General features: G+C 46.4%; 1 long non-coding RNA gene across 1 annotated transcript; it reads left to right on the top strand.

Moving 5' to 3' along the window:
- Positions 1 to 2,702: 2,702 nt before the first annotated feature.
- On the top strand, positions 2,703 to 5,586 carry LOC308173591. Its single transcript, XR_013937897.1, has 3 exons — positions 2,703 to 2,864; positions 3,379 to 3,451; positions 5,199 to 5,586. It is a non-coding gene; the product is annotated as an uncharacterized lncRNA (long non-coding RNA).
- Positions 5,587 to 5,794: the final 208 nt, after the last annotated feature.

Genomic DNA, 5,794 nt, shown 5'->3' with positions numbered 1-5,794 from the left:
GGTGGATTAGGGAGTACTTGCCACAATTACAGGAACGACAGAAATGGACAAAGGCCAAGCGGAATTTCATCCCCGGGGACATAGTGCTCATAGTGGATGATTCTGCACCTCGGAATTCCTGGATCATTGGGAGGATCACCGAAACAATTCCAGATAGAAGAGGACTTGTGCGACAAGTCCGGATTAAGACCCGGACCAGCTGTCTCTGCAGGCCTGTGACCAAGATTTGCCTTCTTCAGGAGTCGACGGAGCTGTGAAGGCTAATCTTTTGACATGACTTGGTTCACTCCTAAAGGATAAGTGCTAGTAACCTCTGTCCTAGACTTGACTTGACTCGACTCAAGAAGATCGGATCAAGATCTACAATGGACTAACGGACTATGAACTCCTTGCGCAAAAGAAATTGCAAAGAAAATTGTAATGTATTGTTAATTATTTATGTGTAGTAATTGTAATAATTAGGGGCCGGAATGTAGGCGCCAGGTATGGGTTGTACTGTTGTCTGTTGTTTGTTGTTCGCTGTTGGATTGTGGGTCACGTGCAGGGATTCGAGTCACGTGGTGTTGGTGGTGCGTCAGTGGTAGTATTGAAATCAGCTGTTCACCTGTCGGAATTGTGTGAATGGCAGGAGAGGGGGTGAGTTGGGAAGTCCTACTTTTGCTGACCGCTTCAACAAGTCACTGTTGGAATATCTTGGGACGCTGTTTTTAATGTTTTGTGATACCGTTTCACCCTTTGTTTTTATATACAATAAAATATACCAAACTTACTTTTCGGGAACAGTGATTCATTGACAGCCAGCGCGTCGGGCAGGTTGTTTTCCCCTACTTAGCCTCTCGGCGACAAACTTTGTTTTTAATAGTCGCCCAACAATCATCATCATCATCACCATCATCATCATCACCATCATCATCACCATCATCATCATCACCATCATCATCACCATCATCATCATCATCATCACCATCATCATCACCATCACCATCACTATCATCATCATCATCATCATCATCATCACCATCATCATCATCATCATCATCATCACCATCATCATCATCACCATCATCATCCTCATCATCACCATCATCACCATCATCATCACCATATTTTTGGATAATAATTAATATGGACAATAATCTAATTTGCCATATGGGGCCTGTATACAATTACATGTTTAAATAACTCCAAGCCTTATGTTTGTAACTTCAAAATACAGTCATTACTCCCAGCATGTAGGTTACCTCCTCTTTCTGTAGATGAAGGGAGATTCTTATAGAAACATGAACATCATTCTGATTTTCATGATTGTAATAGGCTAATATTCATTGTATTATTTATATTCATAATAATGTTGTCAAAACATCCACGAACGCCTTATATCAAAACAAAGCAAACATAGCCTATTTCACCCAGAGTTAAGCATAGGTTGACTTTCCAGACACCATATTTTGTTGTTCTAAACACAGAACAAAACGAAATGAAAAGCATGATAGAAATACAAATGAACTCCCCGACTGAGATTCACGCATTGAATCGTATATAGTTGTAAATACATGTATATCTATCAACGGCATGGCCTATAAATCAATGCATGTTTCGTAGGCTATTTGATTTATTTTGTTCAAGTGCAAATGTCGCCTAAGGGGTTACAGTCATTTAGCAGACGATTTGTCCAGGACCATTGTAACCCATTTGCGACCCATAAGCTTGATATTGTGCATCTATGTAGGCCGATATCTTTCCATATTTTAATTTGAGTCCCAGGGGGTCCGGGTCATTGAGGGATTGGAGCTAGCCTATCAATTAGTTCACATATGTAGGTATTATTTCTCTAAAGAATAGGGAATTACTCAGGATCTTATAGCCTATATTATGCGACTTATTTACCGCTGGTAAACTCTGCTGACGTTAATGCGGGGGTAGTGGTGGTGTAGTGGTCTAGTGGTAGTGAGTTGGACTTGTGATCGGAAGGTTGTGAGTTCAAATCCCGCCTGAAACCACACCACTACTAGTGTGCCCTTGAGTAAGGCACTTAGCCTTCAGTTACTCCAGGGGGAGTGTCCCTGTAATTCGTAATTGTAAATCGCTTTGGATTAAAACGTCTGCTAAATGGCAAAGTTAAAATTAAAATTAAATTAATGCTAGCCCAGCTATGACCTATCAGGACTATAGCTCTAACTCCTAGCGTCAGTTAGTAACTATGTACGCAATGTTTAAGGCATTTCTGCTTTAATGGGATAGAGGCAGTAGATATTGACAGGAAAGATGGGTGAGAGAGAGCAGGGATGACAGGCTCGTTCTGTCCGCGGCTGGATTCGAACCGGCGACCTTGAGATGACATGGCTGACAACACACAATAACGTAGCTTTAAGAAGACAGTTCACGGTCAATAAATATAAAAACGTAGCTTCTCGGGTGCTGGGTGGTGATCTAGCTTTATTGTTATGGATCAACGGTCCAGATCAAGGTTCTGACGTACAGGTCGCACTCGATCTCCCAGTGCGACTGCGACCTTAATAGGCCAGAACCACTAGTGTCCCCCGACGTAACCACTAGACCACGGAGAAGCTAACGGAATTATAGCGACTTTTAGGATATTTAAACCTTTCGAACGTTACATCATTTCGAACGTTCAAACCTTTCGAACGTTCAAACCTTTCAAATCACGCGAGAGTTGCAGTCATGTGACGAGACTGCTGCTGTTCTTCCTGCTGCCAGTTAGCTTGGCTCATCGTAGCGCATACTAAATGAACAGACATTAAAACATTAACTCAACTAAGAACACATTAAGCAACACGCCAACATGCTGTCTCGTTTATTAAAGGAGCACCAGGTGAAACAGAACGAGCGAAAAGAACTGCAAGGTCGGTGAGAGGAGAGAAACTCAGGTTCTGTGTGCTAGCAGCTAGCCAGATATGCTAAAAACAAACCGGCTGTCAAACTGTCTGATTATCCTCCATGTTTCTGCCTGAAGGTGTCGCCGTGTTTATGGTTTAGGGTTGGCATACATGTAGCAAACATGATGTGTTTAATATTGTTCGTTGGCATGATACTGCTCCATGGGGTTGTGTTGGGGCTACTGAGCTTTGACATGTTGTGTCTTGGGGTGTGTTCGTAAACACGCTGTGGAAATCTGATCAGCACTCGTGTGATGCCTCTTGTCCAATCGAATTACTTGGTCCCTTTATGAGCGAATTTACGAATGCACCCTTGTTTTGAAATGGCAGCAACGTGTGTGTACAATATATGACTCCATGATACAAAGTGTTTAACTTCCATGCACTGTGTGTGTGTGTGTGTGTGTGTGTGTGTGTGTGTGTGTGTGTGTCTGTGTCTGTGTCTGTGTGTGTGTGTTGTGCTTTGATTCGCCCTGCACAGAGAGACGCAGACGTGAGGCAATAACAGCTGCCACCTGTCTGACAGAAGCTCTGGTGGACCACCTCAATGTTGGGTACGTGTGGCAGGACGACAGGGGGACCAGGGTGTTGCTGCTGTTGTTGTTCAGTCCTCCCAACCCTACTACTTATGCAGCTGTTCAACACAGATCAGATTGTCTAATCTGGACTCAGTCTTATACAATTAGTTCAAACTAGAACATGTTACCGAATAGTACACATTATACAACAGTTAGTTCCGACCAAGTCATTTGATTGGACAAGAGGCATTCCATGAGTTACGATATACAGTATAACAGCACTGGGACTTTTAACTATATGTATCACTCCGCTGCACAGATGTTCTACTAAATGACCGCTAATTAGACTACATTGTTTGTGTTCAGGTTACTAGGCAACAGTCCATTTGAAGTTCAGTTGCGGCCTCGTACCTACGACCGAATCACAGCCGTGCTGATATTCAGTATAACACACTCCCTCTCGTGTGATATTGCTTAAATGTACACTGGCAATACTAGCCTATATATTATATTTAATCCTTAGTAGTAGTAGTAGTAGTAGTAAGTAGTAGTAAATCAGCTTAAGGAAGACGAGTGGACTCGACTGCTATTGTTTTGTTATGCCGTTACAACGCTACGTATAGTGTTTTCCCCTTATGGAACGAGGATACCTGGTGGCTGGCAACCTTTGCCATTGAGATGTAGAATTCCACTCTGACAGACATTACACTTTCATTGCTGTCATAAGGTCACCGTCCGAGACAAGGTTACTATTATTATTATTATTATTATTATTATTATTATTATTTAGGCTACTCTATATACTCACAGTGAAGCCTTCAGAGGCCTGGAGTGGTCAAGTGGTCTAGCAGTGGTCTGTCAGCATGGATTTAAATCTGGCCCATACTGTCATACCCTCACCCTCACGTATTCTGCGGCCGCACTCTGCGTATGCTGCGGCGTACTTAGATGACATTGATGGACAAAACCACTGCGATCACCGCCGCCCCGTGGCCCAGGACCCGGAAGGACGTGAGGCGGTTCCTGGGACTGGCCAGCTACTACCGGCAGTTTGTGCCGGGGTTCTCGGAGCTGGCCAGCCCCTTTACCAACCTCACCCGGAAGGGGGCCCCGGATCCGGTCCAATGGACTGAGCTGTGCCAAGTAGCGTTCGATGGGATTAAGAACGCCCTCTGTGGGGAGACAGTCTTGTATGCTCCTAACTTTAACATTCATTTTTCTCTGCAGACAGACGCGTCGGATAGAGGGCTGGGGGCGGTGCTGACCCAGCAGGTGGAGGGAGCCGACCGTCCGGTGCTGTACCTGAGCCGAAAGCTGTCGGAGCGGGAGGGCAGGTACAGCACGGTGGAGAAGGAGTGTCTGGTCATTCGGTGGACGGTCGGCGCCCTCCGGTACTACCTGCTGGGGCGCTCGTTCACCCTCTACTCCGACCATGCTCCCCTACAGTGGCTCCACCGCATGAAGGATACCAACACGAGGATCACCCGGTGGTACCTCGCGTTGCAACCCTTCAACTTCACGGTGGTTCATAGGCTGGGGGCGCAGATGGTCGTGGCCGACTTCCTCTCCCGTGATGGGGGGGGGGGGGAGTAGGCTATCGGCCGGTGGTGTCCCCGGCCTCGAACTGGCGGTGGGGGTGTGTGGGGAGCATGGCGCGTTCTGGCCTGCAGAGGGAGCCAGACTGCCGTTGGGGGGGGAATAATGGGCTGATTACGGACAGGTGTCAGTGATCAGACTCGTTATCCCACTGGTCTATTTAACCTGTGTGTGTTTGTTCCCTCAGGAGATGAGAAGGGCAGGAAGTACCTGCCGCACGGAGACGCACTGGGAGAGAGAGAGAGAGAGAGAGAGAGAGCCGCGGCGAGGACGCACGAGATCCCGAAAGGGGGTGAGGTGCGGGGAGCCGGGCAGACGGAGCGGGTCCCGAAAGGGAGAGCAGCGGAGAGAGAGCGAGGGCTCTGCCGGGGAGCGAACGGGTCCCGAGGGGGGGCGTGTCGCCGAGAGTCGGCCAGCGGACCAAGTCCCGAAAGGGGACGCAGCGGGCGTGACGGCAGTGACGGCCGCACGCTGGACTTATTCTTTATTATTTATTATTTTGAACAACGGGCTCAGAACGTCAGTGACGTTGCTGAGCCGTGCTGTAGACAATAAATACCTATTCTGCAACTGTTCCTCTGTGTCGACCTCCCTCTGTGCCTAGAGACTCTTACAAGTTCATAACTGGCAATCAGCATTTCATCAGGTGAACATTTGTTTTCATGATGACATTTTACATGTCCACCTTAATCATTCAACACTCTTTTCTAGAGTGACCTTTGCACAATAAGTGGAGTTGTCTAAATACATATAATCACAATCTTTGCAAGTAGGCTAATCATT

The sequence above is a fragment of the Nansenia antarctica genome, assembly GCF_963989245.1.
Source record: "Nansenia antarctica genome assembly, chromosome: 18".
NCBI lineage: Eukaryota > Metazoa > Chordata > Actinopteri > Argentiniformes > Microstomatidae > Nansenia > Nansenia antarctica.
Note: the sequence above shows the minus strand (reverse complement) of the source record. Positions and strands in the feature narration are given on the sequence as shown.